The sequence below is a fragment of the Chlorocebus sabaeus genome, chromosome 10 (genome assembly GCF_047675955.1).
Source record: "Chlorocebus sabaeus isolate Y175 chromosome 10, mChlSab1.0.hap1, whole genome shotgun sequence".
Taxonomy (NCBI): Eukaryota; Metazoa; Chordata; class Mammalia; order Primates; family Cercopithecidae; genus Chlorocebus; species Chlorocebus sabaeus.
The window spans coordinates 43,278,089-43,303,932 of record NC_132913.1 but is presented as its reverse complement, the minus strand read 5'-3'; the positions used below and the strand labels follow the sequence as shown (position 1 = coordinate 43,303,932).

The 25,844-nt window shown below is 36.9% G+C and overlaps 1 pseudogene; it reads right to left on the bottom strand.

Moving 5' to 3' along the window:
* Positions 1 to 18,626: 18,626 nt before the first annotated feature.
* Positions 18,627 to 19,816, bottom strand: LOC103217121 (CD2 antigen cytoplasmic tail-binding protein 2 pseudogene; annotated as a pseudogene).
* Positions 19,817 to 25,844: the final 6,028 nt, after the last annotated feature.

The following is a 25,844-nucleotide window of genomic DNA, read 5'->3' as shown; positions in this document are numbered from 1 at the left end:
GGAATTCTAACTGACAATCTTTTTTTATAATTATAGTCTTTTCATAATGCTGACTTAAAAATTTGACCAAAAATTTTTCATTCAGCAAAAAACATTTTAAGTTACCTTTATCCTGGTGGCAGGGTACCCATTATCTCATCCAAATTACTGCAAAAGCCTCATAACTGGTCTCCATGTTTCTGCTGATACTCCAATGTCACAAGGAATTTTACAGCTAAAGGACCCTTACAAAACAACCTTCACATTGCTCCCATTTCAGAAAAAACCGGCCATGTCCTCAACGTGTTCAACAAAGGCTCACATAACCTGACCATCATTCCTTATCTCCTACCTCTCTTCCTCTTACTCATCTTTATCTACACTGGCCTCCCTGCCTCCTGTTATCTCTGAATAAAATGTCTTCTAAAATAGCACATGGAGGTACTCTCAGGATCATGGTGGAGAGGAGGCAGGTCTAGATTGCAGCTCCAGACAAAGCAGCATGCAGAGGCTTGCATTGTGAATTTTAGCTCCAGATCGACTGCAAGAACAAACCAGCAATTCTGAGAGGACCACAGACCCTCTGAAAGAAGCAGACTGCTCTTGCAGGACCTGGTAGACACTCCAAATACTGTGAGTGCTCCAATTGTGAAAGTAGAAAAGGGAGGCCCTCCTCTTCTGAACACACCCCCCAACTGGAGAAGCTGAAGGTCTGTTTGCCAGAGAAGTTCCCAACTTTACTTGGAGCTGAGTCAAGTTAGAGAGCTGAGCCAAGCGAAATACAGGGGTGGAGGAGGCAGCAGGGAGGCCCTGGGAGCCCGCTGAATCCCCAAGCAGTCCATTCCTGCCTGACGCCATAGGGATCCATCAGGAAGGAGGCCAGTGGAGCCGGGGTAAAACTCCAGGGAGAGAAAATCTTCCCTAGCTGAACTTTATAACAATTTGAGCGGGCGAGAAGCCTCCTGGCCAGTACTCGGGGGAGGGTGTGAATCCGGCTTGCAGACTTCACAGGCGGGGGAAGAACTAAAGCCCTTTTCTTTCACAGCTGTGAGGTGGAAAGCCTTGGGCAAGTTTTCAAGCCTGACTCGCCCTCTGTCTGGAAACAGACTTGGGGCTGTTGCAGGGGACACAGTGGGAGTGAGACCAGTCCTTCGGTTTGCGTGGGAGCTGGGTGAAGCCTGTGACTGCCGGCTTTCCCCCATTTCCCTTACAACCTGCATTACTCAGCAGAGGCAGCCATAATCCTTCTAGGTACACAACTCCAGTGACCTGGGAATCTCACCCTTATCCCCCTCAGCAGTACCAGTAAGACCTGCCCAAGGAGAGTCTGAGCTCAGACATGCCTAGCCCTGCCCCCACCTGATGGTCCTTCCCTACCTACACTGCTAGCAGAAGACAAAGGACATATAATCTTGGGATTTCTAGGGTGCTGCCCACCGCCAGTCCCTCTCCACACTACTACAGCTGATGCTTTCTGGAAAGTACCACCTCCTGGCAGAAGGCCAACCAGCACAAAAATAGAGCATTAAACCACCAGAACTAAGAATCCTCATGGAGTCCATCGCACCCTCCACCACCTTCACAGGAACAGGTGCTGGTATCCACAGCTGAGAGACCCATAGATGGTTCATATCACAGGACTCTGTAGACAACACCCAGTAACAGCCCAGAGCCAGGTAGATTTGCTGGGTGGCTAGATCCAGAAGCGAAACAATCACTGCAGTTTGGCTCACAGGAAGCCACATCCATAGAAAAAGGGGGAGAGTAGCACATCAAGGGAACAATCTGTGGGACAAAAAAATCTGAACAACAGCCTTCAGCCCTAGACCTTCCCTCTGACATAGACTACCCAAATGAGAAGGAACCAGAAAACCAACGCTGGTAATATGACAAAACAAGGCTAATCAACACTCCCCCCAAAATCACACTAGTTCACCACCCATGGATCCAAACCAAGAAGCAATCCCTGATTTACCTGAAAAAGAATTCAGGAGGTTAGTTATTAAGCTAATCAGAGAAAGGAGAAGCCCAATGCAAGGAAATCCAATAAATGAAACAAGAAGTGAAGGGAGAAATATTCAAAGAAATAAATAGCTTAAAGAAAAAACAATCCAAAATTCAGGAAACTCTGGACACACTTTTAGAAACGTGAAATGCTCTGGAAAGTCTCAGCAGTAGAACAAGTAGAAGAAAGAAATTCAGAGCCCAAAGATAAGGTCTTCAAATTAACTGAATCCAACAAAGACATAGAAAAAAGAATAAGAACATATGAACAAGGCCTCCAAGAACTTTGGGATTATGTTAAACGACCAACCCTAAGAATAATTGGTGTTCCTGAGGAAGAAGAGGATTCTAAAAGCTTGGAAAACGTATTCCAGGGAATAATTGAGGAAAACTTCCCCAGCCTTGCTGGAGACCTAGACATCCAAATACAAGAAGCACAAAGGACACCTGGAAAATTCATCACAAAAAAGATCTTCACTTAGGCATTTGTCATCAGGCTATCCAAAGTTAAGAGAAAAGAAAAAGAATCTTAAGAGCTGTGAGAGAGAAGCACCAGGTAACCTATAGAGGAAAATCTCTCAGATTAATAGCAGATTTCTCAGCAGAAACTCTATAAGCTAGAAGAGATTGGAGCCCTATCTTCATCCTCCTCAAACAAAACAATTATCAGCCAAGAATTTTGTATCCAGAGAAACTAAGCATCATATATGAAGGAAAGATACAGTCGTTGCCAGACAAACAAATGCTGTGAGAATTCACCATTACAAAGCCACCACTACAAGAACTGCTAAAAGGAGCTCTATATCTTGAAACAAATCCTGGAAACACATCAAAACAGAACCTCTTTAAAGCACAAATCACAGGACCTATAAAACAAAAATACATATTAAAAAACAAAACAACAACAACAAAAAAGTAAATAGGCAACAAAGAGCACAATGAATCCAATGGTACCTCACATTTCCATACTAACATTGAATGTAAATGGCCTAAATGTGCCACTTAAAAGATACAGAACCACAGAATGGATAAGAAAGATACAGAACCACAGAATGGATAAGAACTCACCAACCTACTATCTGTTGCCTTTGGGAGACTCCCCTAACACATAAGGAGTCACATAAACTTAAAGTGGTGGAAAAAGGCATTTCATGCAAGTGGACACCAAAAGCGAGCAGGGGTAGTTATTTTTATGTCGGACAAAACACACTTTAAAGCAACAGCAGTTAAAACAGATAAAGAGGGACATTACATAATGGTAAAAGGCCTTGTCCAAAACAACAAATCACAATCTTAAACATATATGCACTTAACACTGGAGCTCCCAAATTTATAAATCAATTACTAATAGACCTAAGAAATGAGATAGACAGCAACACAATAATAGTGGGGGACTCCATTGACAGCACTAGCCAGGTCATCAAGACAGAAAGTCAGCAAAGAAACAATGGATTTAAAGTATACCCTGGAACAAATGTGCTTAATAGATATATACAGAACATTTCATTCAACAAAGGCAGAATACACATTTTATTCAACAGCACATGAAACTTTCTCCAAGATAGACCATATAATAGGCCATAAAATATGCCTTAATAAATTTAAGAAAATTGAAATTATATCAAGTACTTTCTCAGACCACAGTGGAATAAAACTGGAAATCAACTCCAAAAGGAACCTTCAAAACCATGGCAATACATGGAAATTAAATAACCTGTTCCTGAATGAGCATTGGGTCAAAAACGAAATCAAGATGGAAATTAAAAATTCTTCAAACTGAATGACAATAATGACACAATCTATCAAAACCTCTGGGATACAGCTAAGGCAGTGCTAAGAGGAAAGTTCACAGCCTTAAACATCTACATTAAACAGTCTGAAAGAGCACAAACAGACAATCTAAAGTCACACCTCAAAGAACTAGAGAAACAAGAACAAACCAGACCCAAACCCAGCAGCAGAAAGGAAATAACCAAGATCAGAGCAGAACTAAACGAAATTGAAACAAACAAACAAAAAAATACAAAAGACAAATGAAACAACAAGCTGGTTCTTTGAAAACATAAATAAAATTGATAGACATTTAGCAAGAGTAGCTAAGAAAAGAAGAGAGAAAATCCAAATAACCTCACTGAGAAATGAAACAGGAGATATTACAACTGACACCACTGAAATATAAAAGATCATTCAAGGTTACTTACTATGAAGGTCTTTACACACATAAACTAGAAAAGTTAGAAAGATGGATAAATTTCTGGAAAAATACAACCCTCCTAGCTTAAATCAGGAATAATTAGATACCTTGAACAGACTAATAACAAAAAGCAAGATTGAAATGGTAAGTAAAAAATTACCAGCAAAAAAAAGTCCAGGACTAGATGGATTCACAGCAGAATATTACTAGACATTCAAAGAATTGGTATCACTCTTTTTGACACTATTCCACAAGACAGAGAAGGAAGGAACCCTCCCTAATTCGTTCTATGAAGCCAGCATCACCCTAGTAAGAAAACCAGGAAAGGACACAACCAAGAAAGAAAACTACAGACCAATATCCCTGATGAACATAGATGCTAAAATTCTTAGCAAAATACTAGCTAACCAAATCAAACAACATATCGAAAAGATAATCCACCATGACCAAATGAGTTCCATACCAGGGATGCAGGGATGGTTTAACATATGCAAGTCAATAAATGTGATACACCACATAAACATAATTAAAAACAAAAATCACATGATCAACTCAATAGATACAGAAAAAACATTTGACAAAATCCAACATCCCTTTATGATTAAACATTCAGCAAAATTGGCATACAAGGGACATACCTTAATGTAATAAAAGCCATCTATGACAAACCCATAGCCAACATTATACTGAATAGGGAAAAGTTAAAAACATTCTCTCTGAGAACAGGAACAAGAGAAGCATGCCCACTCTCACCACTTCTCTTCAACATAGTACTGAACATCCTAGCCAGAGCAACCAGACAAGAGAGAAATAAAGGGCATCCAAATCAGTAAAGAGGAAGTCAAACTGTCCCTGTTTGCTGATGATATCATTGTTTACCTTGAAAACTTTAAAGACTCCTACAGAAAGTTCCTAGAACTGATAAAAGAATTCAGCAGTTTCCAGATACAAGATTAATGTACACAAATTAGTAGCTCTTCTATACACCAATGGTGACCAAGCAGAGAATCAAATCAAGAACTCAACCCCTTTTACAATAGCTGAAAAAAAATAAAATACTTAGGAATATACCTAACAAAGGAGTCAAAAGACCTCTAGAAGGAAAACTACAAAACACTGCTGAAAGAAATCATAGATGACACAAGCAAATGGGAACACATCCCATGCTCATGGATGGGTAAAATCAATATGGTGAAAATGACCATACTGCCAAAAGCAATCTATATGTTCAACATGATCCCCATCAAAATACACAGAGTTAGAAAAAACAATTCTAAAATTAATATGGTACCAAAAAAGAGCCCGCATAGCCAAAGCAAGACTAAGCAAAAAATGCAAAACTGGAAGCATCACACTGATTTCAAACTATACTGCAAGGCCATAGTCGCCCAAACAGCATGGTACTGGTATAAAAAATAGGCACATAGACCAGTGGAATAGAATAGAGAACCCAGAAATAAACCCAAATACTTATAGCCAACTAATCTTCAACAAAGCCAACAGAAGCATAAAGTGGCAAAAGGACACCCTTTTCAACAAATGGTGCTGTTGGCTAGCCACATGTAGGAGAATGAAACTGAATCCTCATCTCTCACCTTATACAAAAATCAACTCAAGATAGATTAAGGGCTTAAACCTAAACTATAAAAACTCTAGAACCTGAAACTATACAATTATAGAAGATAATATTGGAAAAACCCTTCTAAACATTGGCTTAGGCAAGGGCTTCATGACCAAAAACCCAAAAGCAATTGCAATAAAAACACAGAGAAATAGGTCATGAATAGACAATTCTCAAAAGAAGATATACAAATGGCCAACAAACATATGAAAAAATGCTCAACATCACTAACGATCAGGGAAATGAAAATAAAAACTACAATGTGATACCACCTTACTCTTGCAAGAATGGCAATAATCAAAGAATCAGAAAAACAGTAGATGTTGGCATGGATGCAGAGATCAGGGAACACTTCTACACTGCTGATGGGAATGTAAACTAGTAAAGCCACTATGGAAAACAGTGTGGAGATTCCTTATAGAACTAAAAGTAGAACTACCATTTGATCCAGCAATCCCACTACTGGGTATCTTCTCAGAGGAAAATAAGTCATTATTCAAAAAAAGATACTTGCACAGGTATGTTTATAGCAGCACAATTCACAATTGCAAAATCATGGAACCAACTCAAATGCCCATCAATCCATGAGTGGATAAAGAAACTGTGGTGTATGTATACACACACACACACATATATATACACACACACATAAATATATACACATATATACACACACATATATATACACACACACATATATACACACACAAATACATATATACGATGGAATACTATTCAGCCTTAAAAAAGAATGAATTAACAGCATTTGCAATGACCTGGATGAGATTGGACACTATCATTCTAAGTGAAGTAACTCAGGAATGGAAAACCAAACATCATATGTTCTCACTGATATGTGGGAGCTAAGCTATGAGGAAGCAAAGGCATAAGAATGGTACAATGGGACTCTGGGGACTTGTAGGGAAGAGTGGGTGGGGAGTGAGGGATAAAAGACAACAAATACGGTGCACTGTATACTGCTTGGGTGATGGGTGTACCAGGATCTCACAAATCACCACTAAAGAATTTACTCATGTAATCGAATACCACTTGTACCCAAATAATTTATGGAAAAAAATAGCACATGGCTAACTCCCTCACCTCTTTAAAGTCATTGATGAAATTATCAGTTCCTCAGTAAGTCCTGCCTTCACCAACTATTCAAATTGCTAATCCCCCAAGAACTTCTAATCTATATCTCACTTTATTTTTGTTCATAGTATGTATCATTTTGTAAAATCCTGATAGTTTATTTATTTATTATGTCCATTGTTTATGATATTTCTCCCATGCTGGAATTTAAATTCAGTGAGGTCAAGGGTTTTTGTATGTTTGTTTGTTTGTTTAGGTTTTGGTACCTTCTGCTTATTACTGTGTCTTGAGTACCTAGAACCTTGCTGACACATAGCAGGTAGTCAACAAATATTTGCGAACTAAATGAATGAGTGGATAAAATAATCAAAGAAAAATATTTCCCACTCATTTGATGAAAAATATTCACCAACCTAGATATTTTATTATTATCATTGATGAACAAATTGAATGGTTTACAAGATAGAAAAATCTAGCTTTAACTTAGGTGTTTTATTGTTTTCTATTTAGTCAAATCCAAGAGATAGGAAATTTTTCACAAATTAAGTCTTTGTGTAGTTAAAAATTATTTTGGTATTCATTGTTTGTTTTAAGTTGTGCTTTTTAATCTCATGTCAACACCTGACATCTAGATAAATGCTGTAGGGCTCTGAAACCAACATTCTTCCTTCTTGAGGTGTGGTGAACATATTTCCTCCAACATTGCGTTAGCTTGTATGAATCACAATGAAAGCCAAGATTTCAAAAGGCAGCAGTAGACATGGGTTTCATATAAGTGGAGATCAAAGTTTTCTTACTATGTACGCTTTCTTAAATTTTTTCCAAACATTGTTTCAAAACAGCAAAGAGAAAATAACCTTACTATCTGTGATGGCAGGTTACCCTTGGGGGTAAGGGTGGTAGAGGCAGGCTCCAGGCTTAGTTTTTGTGTTCTCTGAGGAGGGTTAGAGGACTCTGAGCAACAGCTGTGGGGTGAGGGAGGTTAGAGAGCTGGCAAACTGAGAAAACCAAACCAAACCAAACCACTCTGTGCCAGACCTGCACAGCTGTGTCTACTACTGACAATCCTTCCGCACATGCAAGCCAGTTGCTTCCATTCAGCACCCTGGAAGGGAACTTACCACACAGCAAAAGACAGAAAGCTCAGAGTCTTGTTTAGAAGCTCTCTGCTCCTTGCTTTCTGTTCCCTGACTGATACTTCCTACCTCTTTCACTGATTGAGCAATGGCAGCTTTGGCTCTCCTTAGGTAAAGCAGTAAACCTAAACTCTAAGAAAAAGACAGATTTTTACATATTGACTCAATTCTTTTGATTTTACTTTTTCATTTTTAATCTGATAATTTGTCAATAACTAAGAGGAATGTTCAAGAGATATCCAAGTCACCTCTTCCTCTGGTTTTCTGGAGATGTAATTCTCTATATTTCTAATCTTTTCTTCTAATTCTAGTTTATCAATTATGCAGGTAGAATTTTTTTCCAACATGTTCTTTTTAATATTATCAGAAAGAACATTTGTTCCACTGTAAATGCCTAAATTCTGTAATTATGCCTTTTAATCTGGTAGATTCATTTACAAATATTAATCAAAAGTATACTCCTAAACACAAAACACAATCCTAATAGTAATTTAATTTTAATTTTACTTAACTTTTTTTTGTATTTTACAAAATCTCCACACTGAAAGAATTCCTAAATATTAAAAAAGCAATACACATTGAAAAGAAGTGGTGAGAGTGGGCATGCTTGCTTGCTCTAGATTTTAGAGGAAAAACTTTCAGTTTTCCACCACTGAATATGTTACTAACTGTGGATTTGTCATGCATGGTCTCTATTATGTTGAGGCACATTCTTTCTATATCTCATTTGTTAAGAATTTTTATCATAAAATAACCTAATAATATAAAATTATTTATGCTATTTGTTGTTATTTTAAATTTTTTACTATTCTAGACTACTCTCTCAACTTGTGAACCACCATATATATCCTTGCTTGTCTACTTTTAGCTCCTTATAATATCTGCCTCTTTCTTTCATTTTTTTTTTTTTTTTGAAATACCACTATTACATTTCATCAGTCATACAGGTATTCTACAGGCTATGTCTGTTTATTGCCAAAATTTAGAAAACTTATAAATTCAGAAATTTACCTACTTTTTCCAGAAATTTGCAAAATCAGAAAATATGTAACTATAATATAGAAAATGAATGCCATCTATACTACTCATCCTAAGATGACCATTATTTACCTTTTGCTAAATACACTAGAATTTTTTCCAAATATTTATTGTATAATTGTGTATGTAACCACTTCTCTATACACATACACATTTGAAAAACTGAACTCATACAGTACATGCTGTTTTGCAATATACTCTTTCATTTAAATATATAGTGTGCAATCCATTAAATGGAAGCATCATAATTTATTATTGACTAACATTTAGATTATCTTCCATTGCAATGGAAATCTTTTTAAATACATGTTTACACTTGCAAAATAATAAGCCCAAGTATTTCATATTGAAACTTGAGTAAAAAGAAATTTGAATAAAAATAAAGTATAAAGCACATCCAGTGAGCTTATCCACCTTTACATACACCTTTTTTCTCATAAAAGTGAACTGTTTCAAGATTTCTTTTTCAAGAGCATAACTTATTGCATTCATATATGTGAACAGTGGTCCTGATGGAAAGACTTCAAGATTATTGTACTAATAATTAATATTTCTAATTCAATATCAAGTACCCTCCTGCATTTTCCTGATGCCTAGTTTGTGGTAATCAGGGACCAAATACTAATTTAGGTATGGTTAAATCCTATGGCTAAGTGCCTTGCCATTCTTTGCTGAGTTCACTATTGGTCAAGTTAAGTTTGTCCCAAGAACATATGTTATTTTGTGCATTTCCCAGAAAGCTTAGAGTATGTTTTCTGCTCCCTCTGGGGACTGAAGCTAGTCTCTATCATTTTGAAAGTAAAATGCAATTATAAATGCAATATTAAGAGGAAACATACCCACAAAAACTCATAGATTATATTACAACACTGTCTATAGCATGTTATCTTAAAAAAAATATGAAATAGGAGCCACCTAAATTCACTCTAAGATTTGAAGCAAATTAGTCTCCCAGAGGCACCAGTCTCACTCTATCTGAAACTCTGTTTCCTCATTTACTAAGTTATATCTGTCCTATCAACTTTGAAGGTGGTTGTGTGGATCATAAGAAATAACATATGTTCACACTTTTTGGACAATGTCAGGAACAACTTTATTTCAAGGTGTTGGGTTCCTAGCATGAAGGAGAATTTCCACCTACATGGTTTCAACTGAAGAGAATCTAATACAAATCATTCTGTAGAGAGGCGTGGGCAGCGTTAAAGAAGCAAAAGCAGGCAATGGAGGCTACATGAGACTAATAGCATGAAATCATCCCACTGTATCAGTCACTAGCAACTAGGACAGTGATTCTCAGAGTCTGGCCCCTGGACCAGCAGCATCAGTATCATCTGTCAGGAATGCAGATTCTCAGTTCTTACATTGGACCCACTGAATCAGAAACTCTGCATGTGGGACTAGTGAGCATTCTAGTTCATTCTGGTAGATGCTAAAAATTAAAAACCACTGAGATAAGTTATGCAATGGTAATGAAAACTCCAAATAAATGAATTAAAAACACTTATTTCCAGCTCATATTCCATTTTGAACATGTTATTGCGGGTCAGCTGTGGTTCTGCTCCTGCTATCTTCCCTCTAGGACCCAGGCTGATGATGCAGCTTCTATAAGAACATTGCTAGTTACGACAGCAGAAAATAAGAACATAGTAAAGGTTGGCTTTAAAATTTCTCTTGAGAAGTAACACAGATTGTTTTGCTCTTCATTGGCCAATTGGTCACATAGCCATGTCTAAGTTTAATGTGTCAGGATATGGGTTTCATCTACAGTGAGGTTCCCTGAGAATGGGTCAGAAATAATACTATTGACTCCATCACTCTTAGGCCAGAAGAAGCCATGGAAGGAAATAAAGTTCCTGGAGGCCAGGACAACCCAGAGCCTGAGGACAGTACAGCTGGTACTCAGTAGGAGAGAAAACATAGAGGATGAAAGTGCTGCTGAAGGAGAGGCACGGAAACAGAGACCTCCACACCCATCCTGTGTCTGCATGGGTCAGTCCACTGGCACAAACAGGGCAGAAAAGGCTGGAACCTGGATCTGGAGTGGTGGCAAACAGAATTACCAGCTAATAAATTATTATCATCAATTACTTTTGAATTATCAATGACTTTATCATCAATGACTTTTTCCATGAAAATGATCAGGAGACCATGTAGCATTTCTAAAGCAAAGATAGTTTCTACAACTGATGACAAAGAATGGTGAAGTGGAAATGCGTTCAACTGGGCTTCAGAGACCTTAGCATTAATCCGTGGTTTAGTTCAGGCAGGCTACATGATGGTGGGAAAAATTCAGTTTATGCACCAATACAAAGAGGTTTGGTTGACATAATCTCCAGGATCCTTTTTAGTAATATAATAGGATGTTTTTATGTCACATCCGTCTTGTTTGATAGACATTAATAGAAGTGGAAGTGACATAGAGCTAAGTTCCACTAGTCACCTATTTTTCACCAACAGTTTATATGATATACTATGACCAGCATTAATTTATTCTTTTTTTTTTTTTTTTTGGAGACGGAGTCTCGCTCTGTCGCTCAGGCTGGAGTGCAGTGGCGCCATCTCCACTCACTGCAAGCTCCGCCTCCCGGGTTCATGCCGTTCTCTTGCCTCAGCCTCAGGAGTAGCTGGGACTACAGGCACCCGCCACCGCGCCCGGCTAATTTTTGTATTTTTAGTAGAGACGGGGTTTCACCGTGTTAGCCAGGATGGTCTCGATCTCCTGATCTCGTGATCTGCCCGTCTCGGCCTCCCAAAGTGCTGGGATTACAGGCTTGAGCTACAGCTCCCGGCCTATGGTTCAATCCCCCAAAAAGGTAGTTGGCACATTGTTGGCTTCAAGCAAATATTTGTTGTTTTATAGATTGGCAATAGATTTCTTTTGGAAAAATCAAGATTGATTGAGCCACAGTAACCCTAGGAGGTTTGCTTTCCTATCTGTATATTAAGTGAAAACAAAAAAAAGGGTCAGAGAAGTTAGGTATCTGGAAAAAATTTGCACAGATAGCACAGAGCAACACCCGGAATTGTGTAGGGTCTTAGTCAAGTTATTGAATCTTTTTGAGCTTTAGTTTACTCATTTTCAATACCAGAATTTTAATTCAAATATTGGTGTGATTTTTGAAACAATTAGGTGAGATGTATGCATGGTACTCAGTGAAGTGTCTGGCATGTATCAGATTTCTTATAAATGTTAGTTCTTGCTTCCTTCCGTTTATCCAAAGCACATACTCTGATGCTTTACATATAATAGATGCTTAATATATAATTTCTGCTTGATTGATACTAGAATATATTAATTGGCTACAGCCATGTACTAGCTGTTGTAATAGGATGTGCTGACTCAATTTTGGTGACATTCCTGGTCATTTTAATTTTTGTTGGCCATGATGGTTAAGAACTTGATTGTTTGGAGCCCAGATTTGAATCTTGACTTTGGCAGTTATTCACTTTGTGATCTTGGCCAAGGTCACTGTGCCTCAAATTTCCCGTCTGTAAAATGAGTATAATGGATGACAGTGGTAACTTCCTTATAGATTTTTTAAAAAATGAAGTTTGAAGAAATTAATACCTGTAAACACATAAAATAATGCTTGGCACAGAGCAAACACTTGAAAATTGTTAGTTTTTATTATTATTCTTATACCAGATGCTCACATTGTTTGATAAGTACCCCTCTCCCTTCAAACACACACACACACACACACACACACACACAGACACACCCCAACTCTAATGATATCCCTCTCAAGAGTCATCCCCAAAAGTATAGTATTAATATGTGTAGGTTTCCAAATGGCATTTCTAAATGGGCACCAAAAATTCTCTTAAGCAAAAGAGAAGGAATCAAATGCCAAAAACCAATTAAATATTATGGAGGGTAAAACACTATCTGACACAATCAGGCGACAGAGAATGAAGGCCAACACAGCGTTCCCAGCTGTACACTCTGCTGCCCTTTTCCCCCTCTTAACAGGGTGAGTTAAGGTGGAGTGTCATCCTTAACTTTGAATTTTGCTGCTTTTGTCAGTTTGTGTCACAACCTTAACATTATTTAAATGTACTTTTTTGTATTTAATATTCATATTCAGGTGTTCAAGCCATAATTTCTGTTAGTAAAAGTGACATTTCTTAAAGTTCATTATTTTTTCCACATAGAAATCTCAGACATTAAAAAAAAACAGACTTTAAATAATAGAACAGAAGTGTCTTCAGGCTAACAGCCACCCCTATGATTTGTCATTTTGGTACTTGAGTACCTGGAAGAAATAAGTTTGATAACACCCGAGTCATTTAGCTTTGTGATTAGAAACCCAGCAGTCAGAGCTGTGTGTCTTAGGCAGCCCTTCACATTCAGTGGAGAGCTTATAAAGACTGTGTTGCTCTGACTTTTTTTGCTTGACATTTTCAAGCCAAGATGCACTATATAAAACATCCATTAAATTTGCCAAGGATTTCAAGTTATCACGGCAATGTATCTTGATGATAATCAAGAATGTGGCAACAATTATACGACATCTATCTGTGGGGTTTAGGTAAAGTACTCAACTGAAATCCTCAAAGTAATTCACTTACAAAAAGTAAAATAGGTAATGCTTATTGCTCAGGGAGAGAGAATAGACGTTAGACTTCCTTAAATGTACCATGAAAAGAAATACAAGTTAAAGCCAATCCATTATAAATGCAATGAGAGGGTCTTTCTGGTCAGATTTTATCAGATACATATCACATCAATTTTGTCTGTTTCTTTTAATGTGGCATATATATATTTTTAAAGTCTGCCAAAGAGTACAACGTACCTCACATATACCCAAATGGCATTGGATATAGGAGACTGTTTCAGAAAGGCATGGGATTTTTTAGTTATTAGAGTTTGACATATACCATTTATCATTAATGCTGTTGGTTTAAAAGATTATAAGGAAAAAGGGAAAGAAAAAAAGAAATAAATTATTCAAGCTTTGATGTTACATTATACTAAAAATGTAACAAAATTATAACCTTTAGACCCCCACTGTCTGTTTTAACAGCCTATAATGCTTATTTGTATCTCATTCTCACTGAATGGTTTTTGGTCATTTCTTGATGTGAGGGGATGCTGCATCTTATTCACATTGGGAATTTGAGAGAAGGGATTCATTGATTTTTATATTAATTTGTGCTAATTCTAGTAGAGATGTGTCAATCTTAATAAAACTTGGCATCATCTAAGAGTCCACATTAAAAATTAAACTATGCAGTAAGCATTTAAGTAATAAAAATTAAAGGTCTTTTGTTTTATTTAAGGATTTACTCCAAACACTAAAAGAGAGAACTGATACTGATTCACTATATATGACTTGTCAGAAAAATGTAAAAACATCTATATTCTAATTTTAAGTGATGGCTTTCATAAGTCTTATCCAAGCCATATAGACCTTAATGAAAAATGAATTGTTTGTAGAGGAAAGTAGAAGACCTATTGGAAAATAACTTTTAAAGATCTTTAATCTTTGCTGGCATTTAAAAATATTAGTTATTTTGTATTGCTGTTTTCTCTGCTGTCTTCCACACATAATGATACCTGTTGACTAGAATTTTTAACCTTTCTATACAAGTAAATTTTTCAACATTTGTTTCAAAGAGAGCAAATATGTTTTGGATCCATGCTTGATTATGCCTTTGATATAGACACATCTTTTTACATTTATTTTTAATGAAATTTATCTACTCTTCCCTTCTTGCTAAGCAAAGTATAAAAAGACACACATTCTCCCTGGAAGAAAATAATTTGTAGTTTTCAGTAGAGGAAATATAATTTCCTCACCACCTCCTAAACACTTTAGGGCTTCTTGTTCAGCCTCTTACTTTTTTCTAGACACTAAATAAGAATTGTGAAGATCTCTTTCCTTTTATTGAGAGTGTTCTTCATTTTTTTTTTTTTTTTACCCATTTCAATTCTATCCAATTATTCTAGGTTGAGAGTAAATTTTTGCTTTTCCTTGAGCCTTTATCTGCGCCAGTTCCCTTTTACCTCCCTACCCAGGATCCCAAAGTCATTTGTAGTTTTTGCCATCTACCCTTTTTTTACACATAGTTATGCATTTAAAATATTATTTAACTTTGTAAGCTCATGAAGGCAGTTACCAAGACATCATGCTGACCATTTTCTCTGATAATGCTGTATTTGTTTTATATAAAAGTGTTATTGCTATATGAAATCTTAGAAAATTGCAAGCATTCTTTCAAGAATCCACAGTCCCTAGAAGTTGTGTCCTATATATTCCTCAAAATGCCTTTAGAATGCTTAATGAGAGTAAGATATCATGTTTTTTTAACATGTGATTGTTTATACTCTTCTAAAAGAGATATAGTTGCTGTTTACAAGAGTTCCAGGTAATAAATAAAGGGAGAGATGTAGTTTTAATCACTGTAAATGGTTAACAATGTTGGGTCTCAGCTTAATTCTTGGGGTAGATTTCAGGTAATATAAATTTTTGAAATTCACATTTAAAGCTATTTAATTCTTCATATCATTTACATTATTTTGTTCATATTATTTGATGCAAGCTTAGTTGTAGACTTAGGTTCCACTCCTCCAGGAATATACGAACACAGTGAACCTGCAAATATGAAGCTCAAATAACTAAACTCCTTGAAACAGATTTATATGTTGCCTTTCTCAATGACAACCCCACTAACCATGATGGTTAATGTCACTAAGCATGGATCTAGCCAGGAACATAATCCCAATACCCATACCAACCAGGATGGAGGTAGTTTTAACATGTTCCTTCAAGGCAAAGAAATTAAATTTTTTCTCTAAGCTACAGACCTCTGTAGTACATGTTCAAGTGGTCCATGAATGGAATGTTTTTATTCGCTTGAGTCCAGTGCTCTTCTGGGGGCTTATTTTTGACCTAATATAACCTTAACATAACCAATTTTTCCAAATTTGTTTAGATTTTTTTCATTGGAATTCATAGACATATAGCGTTAATATATTACTGGGTAAAATATACTGAGCTCCATGGAAGATAAAAAGGTTATTAAGGGCATGAGAAATTGTTTTCCCACAAAATGTAATTGGCTGAATGGCTTTAGAAAACGTTAGTAATAAACAGGTCCTTCACATATTGAGTTTCTAACCAAGTCTCAAAAAATGAATGTTTTTGTTATTCAGTGAGACTTCATGGCTTGAAATAATGTGCTAATCTAATAAATAGCATATAAAATTATCACCCCATTCCTTATAAGACATAATAAAAGATTATGGGTTATTAAGCTTCTTATAAGAACGACTTAGTTTAGTTAATTTCTTATGCCTTAATTATAAAAAATTAATTGTACGTCCTACCAATTCAAATATTCTCAGCATGTATGTGTATGAGACCAATAATTACAAAGATCTCTTAGAGAGAATGCTTCCATGCTTCTCTCTTTTCCCTTAGTAATGTAAGATGTGGTAAACAAGATGGGGGAAATGCCAGCAGAGGAAGGGCACCGATCTAGTGCAACTCACCTTCAGAAGGATAGGAAAGGGGAAGAGATGATTATCATTTCTACTATTTTTGCTAATCTCTGTAATCCAATAATTCTTTTCTAACTACTATTTTTCTTGTAACTAGTATCTATCTTTTCCATTTATATGCCTTCTACGTATTTTTCCTACAAGACACTTCTAAAAGATGTGTCTAACTTATAGGATGTTCAGGAACTTAAGTAGAATTTAATAGATGTAGACAAGGTGTGGGTTTGCCCCATTTCACTTCTATTAAATATGTAAGCAGGGTTAAAGGACTGTGGGCATGTGGAAACAGGAGTTAGTAATTGTGTTTCATCAGACACATAACATATCAGACTCCTTAAGATGTTTCAGTAGAACCTATTGTCCCCTGAAGCAAAAGAATCAGATTCTAGATGGGAAGATGTAATTTTGTGAAGCACTCTGGAGCAAACTGACATATTATACAATGCATTGAAAGGACACAATGAGTAGATTCAGATCCAAGTTGTGGTTAAAGATTTAATTACTGAGTTAGATTGGAGTTACTTGTGTGAATGAGCAAAACTTCACATAGAAGATAATTATTCAATAATCAACTTATTTTAAATATTTTCAAAGTAAAATGTAACTATCCTCACTTCCTATTAAAATAGTAGGTTTTGTTTTGTGTGATAATGTCACCTAGAAAGACAATTTTACTTAATGATAAACTGAAATATACATTTAGTCTTATTATTAGCAAACACATTTGGTAGCATGGATAGGATATCAAAACCTCTCTAGCCAGAAAAACAAGCTTATCTTGTAATAATGAAAAAGGATTCTATTTCCTTGGTAATCACTTACATAGTATTATTTTAACCACTTGTCATTTAGCCTTTGTGTGATAGCACCTGCTACTTATGGTCACCATGAGTTGGCCTTCACCATCATTTTACATTTCTGATGTTACAATTTTCGTCTAATTTACTTTAACTTTTGCTAGGAAGGTTGCCACTTCTTAATTTCAACACCTTTGATTTTGGGTGTTTGGTAGTTGTGATCAAAAAGCTGAATTAATAAGAGTTTAATTATAAAAACAAAATCAGATATAAACACCTATAATTTATAAGATGAATAACAGTTTCTAATAAATGAATTCATCTCTTAAACATATTGACTGAGAACATAATACGTACGAGGAACTATTCTAAATGTTACCAATGAGAAATGGGAGAATCAAAAAGTGCCATCAAAAGAGATACCAAAACAGCTATGCAAAGAAGTAGTGGATGCAAGATAGAACATGTGGTAGGTATAAATACCTGGGTACATATACTCAGGTGTGCAAGAATAATCACATCCTTGTTTTAAATCATCTTTATTTTGATTTTGCAATTGCATCCAGCCTGGCTGGCATTAGATTTCATCTCAGTCATTATTAGGGCTCTTTTTTTCTATCAAAGCCTTCGGAACTGGGGGTACCGTTTAGTGTCCAGAACTGGCAGACTGTTATCAGACTGCTGATATACCCAGGTCCAACCCTGGGTAGTCTTGTGAAATCCAAAAATTCTCTGCTTTGATGTCACCTGAGCTTTAGGAAGATCTTTGCCAGGTTTAGGAACATGGTTCCACCATCCAGTCACCCTTTCCACAGCCTGCTAACTCAGCTGTCTGATAGAGTGAGAATGAGATTCAGTTCTTTAGTAATCCTGAGACCAGGTGCCTTTCCCACTCTTTCTACACCAGGGATCTACCAATGTACCCTCTCTCTCTTTGTCTTCTCCTTTCCCTGCTCCTTTCCTCTCCCCCGTGCTCTCATGTCTTCCTCCATGGCACCTGATTTCATCTTCTCAATGCACTTAGAGTTTATAGAAAACAGGAAGAGTTCCTGGTTCAGAATTATTTTTCCTTTTTCTGTTTTCTAAACTCAGTAGTAAAATTGAAGAGTAAGCATACAGAATAATATTTCAATGAATTATTCGGACACTAGATATGTAGTAATGTAGAAGAGAAGTCAGTATTTACCTGGTTATATTCTTTTTCTTTTCTTTTTTTTTTTTTTTAACACAACTAAAGGCTTTTATTGGGAAAGGGGAATTGACTGAAAAATGGCCTCCAATTTCCTCACTGCCTGAGACACTTGGTGCCTCTTCCACAAAGTCCAGGAAAGAAGGACCCACCAAACTGGGCCCGCAACAGTCTCAGGTGTAGAGGTCAAAGTCAATGCGTTTGGAGTTGTAGAACTGACCACCAGGGGGGGTCCAGCTTCCGGCAATAAACACCGTCCGGGAAGTAGCCTTCACTCACCCAGGTCTGCATCTGGGCGCTGGTGAAGGGCCCATACGGCTCGGCATCCCCCGTGTTCTCCCACTTATATTCCCACATCACATCCACCAGAGCATCTCCTGGCGACTCTGCTTCTCCTCTCTGGTTAGGGGTTGGGGTCTCCAGTTCCTCCTCTGCCACTTACTCAGCAAACATGTCCAGGGAGGGTGGGGGTGTTGGATTGTGGGGTCCCAGGGTCTGACACCCCAAACCCTTCAGCCGCATAGCCAACCGTTCCCTTGTTTCCTGGTACACACCAAGGTTGCCCCGGGCCACTATCTGGTAGGCCAACCCGGAGAGCCGGTCCAGGCGCTGAGGGGAACTGGGTCGCCCAGGCCCCTTGCTGCTGCTCCCTTTGCCTCCTCCTCGGGCCCCTAGACGCCTCAGTGCCCCAGCCACTGTCTCTCTAGGCAACAGGAGCTCCAAAAGTCCCTCCAAGAGGGCTTGGACACTCATTGGGGTCTGGCCCAAGCTGTCTTCCTCCTCCGAGTCTGAGGCCTGGTGCTGGCCAGGTGGCCGCTCCCGGATCTTCACCCAGTCAATGTTGTCCAGCCAGCTGTCTCGGATCTGAGCATCCCGGTTCAGTAAGTAGTTGCCATCAGTATCAAAGTGGCCTTCCTCCATCTCCTCCTGCAGGTTAAAGGGTGTGATCCGAACACCCCCCTCGCTGGGGAGTGTGGCTGCCTCCTGACCTTCTACATCCTCTGAGGCCAGGATGTTGTATTTGCTGGACCCCCCATCATCATCATCCTCCTCATCGCTATCCAAAGAGTGTTTGCCTTTGAAGTGGCCCCCAGGACCCCCTGACCCAGCCACAGGGTCCACCAGCTTCTTCTTGGGAACACTGATTTCATTCTCATCTTCCTCATCTCCCACACCTTGGAAGGTCACTTTCCTCTTTGACATGACGGGGCAGAGAGGTGTTTCTCAAGCTGGGACTCTGAGGGAGGCGAGGTGGCGAAAAAAAGCTACTTCGTTATATTCTTAAGACAGAGAATTCTAAACTTTGATGAGTGGATTTGGGAAAAAATTAGCATTTCTATTTTTTATTTTACATAATAAAACTTTCAAAATATCCTTTAGACTTATAATTTTTGCATATTTATATGTGTATGTCATATTAATATAATATAGTAAGCATATGTATAAGTAAAATTTATACATAAATGTGTTGAGAATAGAAGCTTGAAATTTTCAATCACTGAGCGTATATGATTAAAAGTGTAAAGACAACTAGTCTAAGAAATTATAATACAGTTCAATTTAATAATTAAATGAGTACCCAGCATTTACAAAGCAATGTGCTAAGTATTTCAGGGTAACAAATTTTAAGGCAGGCAGATATGTAGTTAACTGTTTAAAGGGCAATTTAAAAATGAAATTCACATCTGTATCATAGACCAGTCCTGTAGAAAAGGATGTTACTTTAGGTATATCTCCTAATGCTATCCCTAATGTAAATGACAAGTTAATGGGTGCAGCACACCAACATGGCACATGTATACATATGTAACAAACCTGAACGTTGTGCACATGTACCCTAGAACTTAAAGTATATATATATATAAAAAAAGGATGTTACTTAAAGAATCTTATTATAAGTTTTCAAAAGACAGAAAGTCACATCCTGCTGTGAGTGTTTGTGTAGTAGAAAGGTTGGGTGGGACATGGATCAGGAAAACTTCATGGAAGTGTACTTTTGGACTTGAGTCTTGAAAGTGGGGTAGGTATTACCTGTAAAAATAAATTTAGTAAGAAAAGTAATCCAGGTCAGAAGGCTTTGGGTACCCCTGATGGTACATAAAGCACTTATAGGAGGTACTGAGTCATGCATACCATTAAAGAAACAAAATTTTCAGATTCTCAATTTCCATATGTATGATTTCAGAATTCATGCTTTTTCCCCCCCCTCTTCACAATACTGCCCTCTGTGGGTGGGGGAGGAATCATTGAATATGTATTAGAGACCCTGCGACTCCAGACTGGCAAGTTATAATACTCAAAAGAAAGATAGAAGGTTCAAATTGTGATCAGGAGAATACAAGATACATCACAACACCATGTAAAACACAGAATAATAATGTTGTCCAATAAGTCAGTGACATAATAGTAATAACTTCAACAACTAAAATATGTATAGTACTCCTCTAAAGTTTGCACATGTATAATGTCATTTGTTTTTATACAGCTCCATTGAGTAGATAACTACATGTTCTCAAATTACTTAAGAGAAAATTTTGTCTCAGAGAGTTGATGCCACTAGGCAAAGACTATACATCTAGATACAGAAGAACTGTAATTCAAACACAGGCCTTTGGAATACATTTTATGTTATTTCCATACTACTATTGAGTCTTTATGCTCTATCCTTGTAAGTCTGCAAAGAATACTAAGTAAACTAGGTAAAAATAAAGTTAGAAAGAGCTAACCGATTCATCAAAAAGAGAGGATACAGAGCAGATCCTTAAAATTTAAAAGCCATCTATATTCTTGCTTTCAAGGTACGGTCTGTAGAATGTAGTAACACTATCACATGAGAACTTGTTCTCAGGCCACGAACCCATATCTACTGAGTCAGAATTTGTATTTCTGACAGCATCTCAAACATTTTATTAAAATTTGAGAAGCACTGGGATAGATGACAAAGCAAACTTCTCAATATAGGTAAAATAGCTTGTTTGGCATGTATAATATTACTTCCACCAGTGAATGGTTTATTTCACTTGTTTCTATATTATAAATTCTCCTTGTTATCCATAAAAATCCACAGACAAAAAATTAGTTTCCCATTAGCTCTCCTTTATGTAAGGAAAAATAGTTTATTATGTTTAAAGTCAGTAATCCCTAATTTTAAAATGTTTACCTAATTTAACTGCAGGATATTCCAACCCAAAGATCACAAATTAGATATAAACTATAGGCAGATCAGCTGACTATTACATATTTGGTTGTTCCAGCATTTGTAAATGATTTACATGGAGGTTGTAAATCATATTTTGAGCTTCATGTTATCTCCTTGCTAGAAGCAGAACATGGGGAAATTCAAAAGGTAACTACAAAGAGGTGACCTTACAGTTTATTTCCCTACATCTTGATGTACTTTTTTATGCTTCCAATACTCATCACTTTTTTGCATCAAGTTTTAAAAAAGAAGCAAGTATAAGATTGGTGGTGGTTTGTTTAAACTCATTGCACATTTGTAAATTTCAAGTGACAAGTATGTTCTGCCATTAGCAGAGGTTTGGAGACACTCATACGTGCCAGAACATGCAAAAGCCACACATTCTTTGTTAAACTAAACAGTCCTAAGCATTGTGTGGACTCCTGGCATAGCATGGCTAAATATTCAGACACATGCCTATATAGTACTCTGTGTTCTGCCAAATGGAGGGAAAACAAAAGAAAGAAAATTATATAAATATACTGGTAAACATTGACTTTGTAAGATACAGCATAAGCTGCTTTGGAAAAAGATTGCAGAGCATGATTCAAAGAATGCATTTAAATTCTTTTCCTTAGGAAAATGCATCTAATTTGTTTTTCATGAAAACATGTATTTAGCAATGGGGAGTTTTTCATTGGCTAAGATATTTTGGCATATTTATGGTAAAAAGGTGATTGGAATAATGTTTGCATTCATTTTGCACTGAAAATTGAAATAAGTATAAGATATGCACTTTGTAACATAAAATCATTGCCAGTCAGGATATATTCCCTTTAAGAAAGCATAATTCAGAATATGAAAATTCAAAGTGACTAAACTATAAATATGGAAGAATTATTCATGTTACCAAAGGATCCTTCCTTTATCAAACATTTATCACAGGAAATCTTTAAATAAATAGTTTCCTTTTAGGACATTTAAAAGTACTGGATTTAAATGGTTGATGTTGAAGAAATATCTAAGAAGCACATCTATTATATAAGGCATAAATCTTAATAGATGACTTTCGAGTTTCTTAATGATCTTGATTTTTGTTAAAATGATTAATTATTACCAGTCACAGAAGAAACTGAAAATCTAATGGCCAAGCCAAGGTGATGTTTCCTCAAATGAGTTCTGTACTCATGAAATAATATATAAGTGTTTCATGTTTTTCACTCATATGATGACTTTCTAAAATGATATTCTATTATGGCTACAATTATTTATTCCAGAACACTACCAACATTTCTGGGACTATTTGAAAGCCATCTTACTATCTATGAAAAGTAGCCTTTTACTGTGCTTTCCCTCCAAATGCTTCCTGCAGGATTGCACGATCAAATCTCTGTCTTCTGACCAGACTAACCAGACTTCTTCTAGGTCCTCTCATACCATATAAGGCATGCCATATACCAGCAGATACGGTGAAAAGAATGGTTCACACTGATACAGTAACTCTCATTGGCTGTTGCAAGCTCATCTTGCCTTTCTCATTGGAAAACTAGCAGCAATGTCCAGCTATTAGGTTTTCATTTATTATTATACTCTTTGTACAAACCATCATCTAAGCCATTACAGTTTTCATTTACTCACTATGCATCACAGAATCTAGTGGTTCTCTAAACTCTAGGCCTTTCTTTATATTGTCACCAGTGTTTATCTTTTAAGAAACAAATCTGGTCACACTACTCCCTTTTTGTCTGTTTAAAAGCCTCCCATGTTTCCCCATTTATCATGGAATTTCTCATCTGTAGAGAAATGACTCAGAGACTGGACCACACTAAGTGAATGGATCAGGAAGTCTTAGAATAAAATCTTTGGAGTCTATTATATGTTTTATATAGTTATAACATTCCACCCAAACAATGAAGTAAAACATTGCCAATAGCTTTTTTTTTTTTTTTTTTTTTTTTTTAGATGGAGTCTTGCTCTGTAGCCCAGGCTGGAGTGCAGTGGCACAATCTTGGCTTACCGTAACCTCTGCCTCCTAGATTCAAGCGATTCTCCTGCCTCAGCCTCCCGAGTAATTGGAATTACAGGCATGTGCCCCCATGCCCGACTAATTTTGTATTTTTAGTAGGGACTGGGTTTCTCCATGTTGGTCGGGCTGGTCTTGAACTCCCGACCCTGGGTGATTCCTCTGCCTCGGCCTCCCAAAGTGCTGGGATTACAGGCGTGAGCGACCGCGCCCAGCCGCAATAGCTTTTTAATTTAGGCACAAGTACAGAAGAAAAATGGTTGTTGATGTTCTTAGTTCTCCTTTCTCAAATACCTGCTACTGTGTCCATCCTGCTTTGTGCATCGCGTAATGGTCTCAATTTAGTTCATCCAATGTATCCCAGGTTATAATGTTTCTTCCTTTATCTGAATTTTCTCTATAATTTTATCTTTTTGTAGACATAGGATTTGTTTTCTTTTCTCACACCATTTCCAGGATTTTGCTTCCCATTCAATTCTAATTAAGGTACCCACAGTCCCTCTGCTCAAGAAAGTATGTTCTATCAATTTTCTTTGTCAAATCAACTGGCAGTTTTCCAGAGCATGTATTTGTTACAATTCCAAGTGAGGTTGTGAGGCAGGGTAGAGCCAGCCATATATAGAATCACCTTAAAAATGTGGATTTAGGAATTCATAATGCTGCTGTTTGGAGAATAAATTCACAGTCACTTGTAATTATGCTGGCTTCAACTTATTTCCCATCATGTATTCTATTCTATGCCTGGTCTGAAGAGCTTGTCACTTCTTGATTACATTAGACCGTTTTAGGACCTCCTGCTTTTGCATATGCTATTCCTTAAATTTGAAGTTCTTTTCCTGTTCTTTCTTTTTTCCACCAGGAAAATTCCTGTGCATATTTCAGAGCTCAAATGTCATCTTTTTAGTGAAGTTTTCAGTCTCTCTTAGGCAGAATTATGCTGTCTCCTCTGTGCCATGGTATTTAGTTTATATTTTTGTCGCAGCCCTTTTTATGTATCCCTGGAGCCTAACCCCATTCCTGGCATATAGTAAGAGCTCAATAAATGTTTTTGGAATAAAAAATTAAGAACACTGAAAGGACATTACGTCCCTAGTGTTCCCTCTAGGGTTAAGCCATTTGTACTTGATGTGCACAAAAATCTAATGAAATCACATAAAAAATTGGCAAAATACCTGACCTCCCAAAATATGATAAAATACCTCTTTTCAGAGACCTACAAAATTAGGTCATATCTTCCTAGGTTTAGTTTTTAAGTTCACATTGATATCCATAGAAAAGGGTTACAGGAAAACCTAGGGCTCTGGCCATAATAGAATCAGCATAAAATTAAAGAATGAGGAAAGCATTTTGAACATTTTGTTCACCACTTGCTTTCTGCCTACAGTAAGATTATCCATAGAACAAAGAGTTCTCTCACCTTCAGAGAAAGACCAGGAAGCACGCCATGACATCAGGTCTGTAATTTAGAGAACTTTATCTGCTAAAATTATTTTAGTTGTCCAGCTATCAAGAAAAATCCAGAAAAAAAAGATGTAAGGTATTGCAGCAAGTGAACTAGCTCATATTCTTACTTGCTCTGACAGGCTACAAACTTCAAACATCACCTCTAACATTTCAACCAATATATTAGATGTTCCTGAGCCAGTTCTCTGCCTAGATAACTCTTTCATTGAGTTACATGTAGGTTGGGAACTTGTCTCATTAATATTTCACACAGGTGTACTATATGAAGTTTAGTTCTTCAGCTCTCTGGTCTTTAGTATTTGCAGACATATCAAAATGCACCATTTCAAGGAATGAGGCATACACTTTTCCTTAATTTGCCTCCAGGCATCACCTTTTAACTTATTTTGGAGGAGAATTTCATTATCTCTAGAAGCAGCATTAAGAAATTTTCAAAAGGAACCAATGACTTTCAAAATAAAAATGATTTGTCCTTTGAAATTCTATATTGGAATTTATATCTAATAAAATGAATTAGAACCCCCTTGAATTAGAATTTAAGAGAATCTTTTCCTGTTTAGGAGACTTAAAAAAAAATCTTGGAGACTATTTGACTATCTGTACCATAAAGTGTTCATAATGG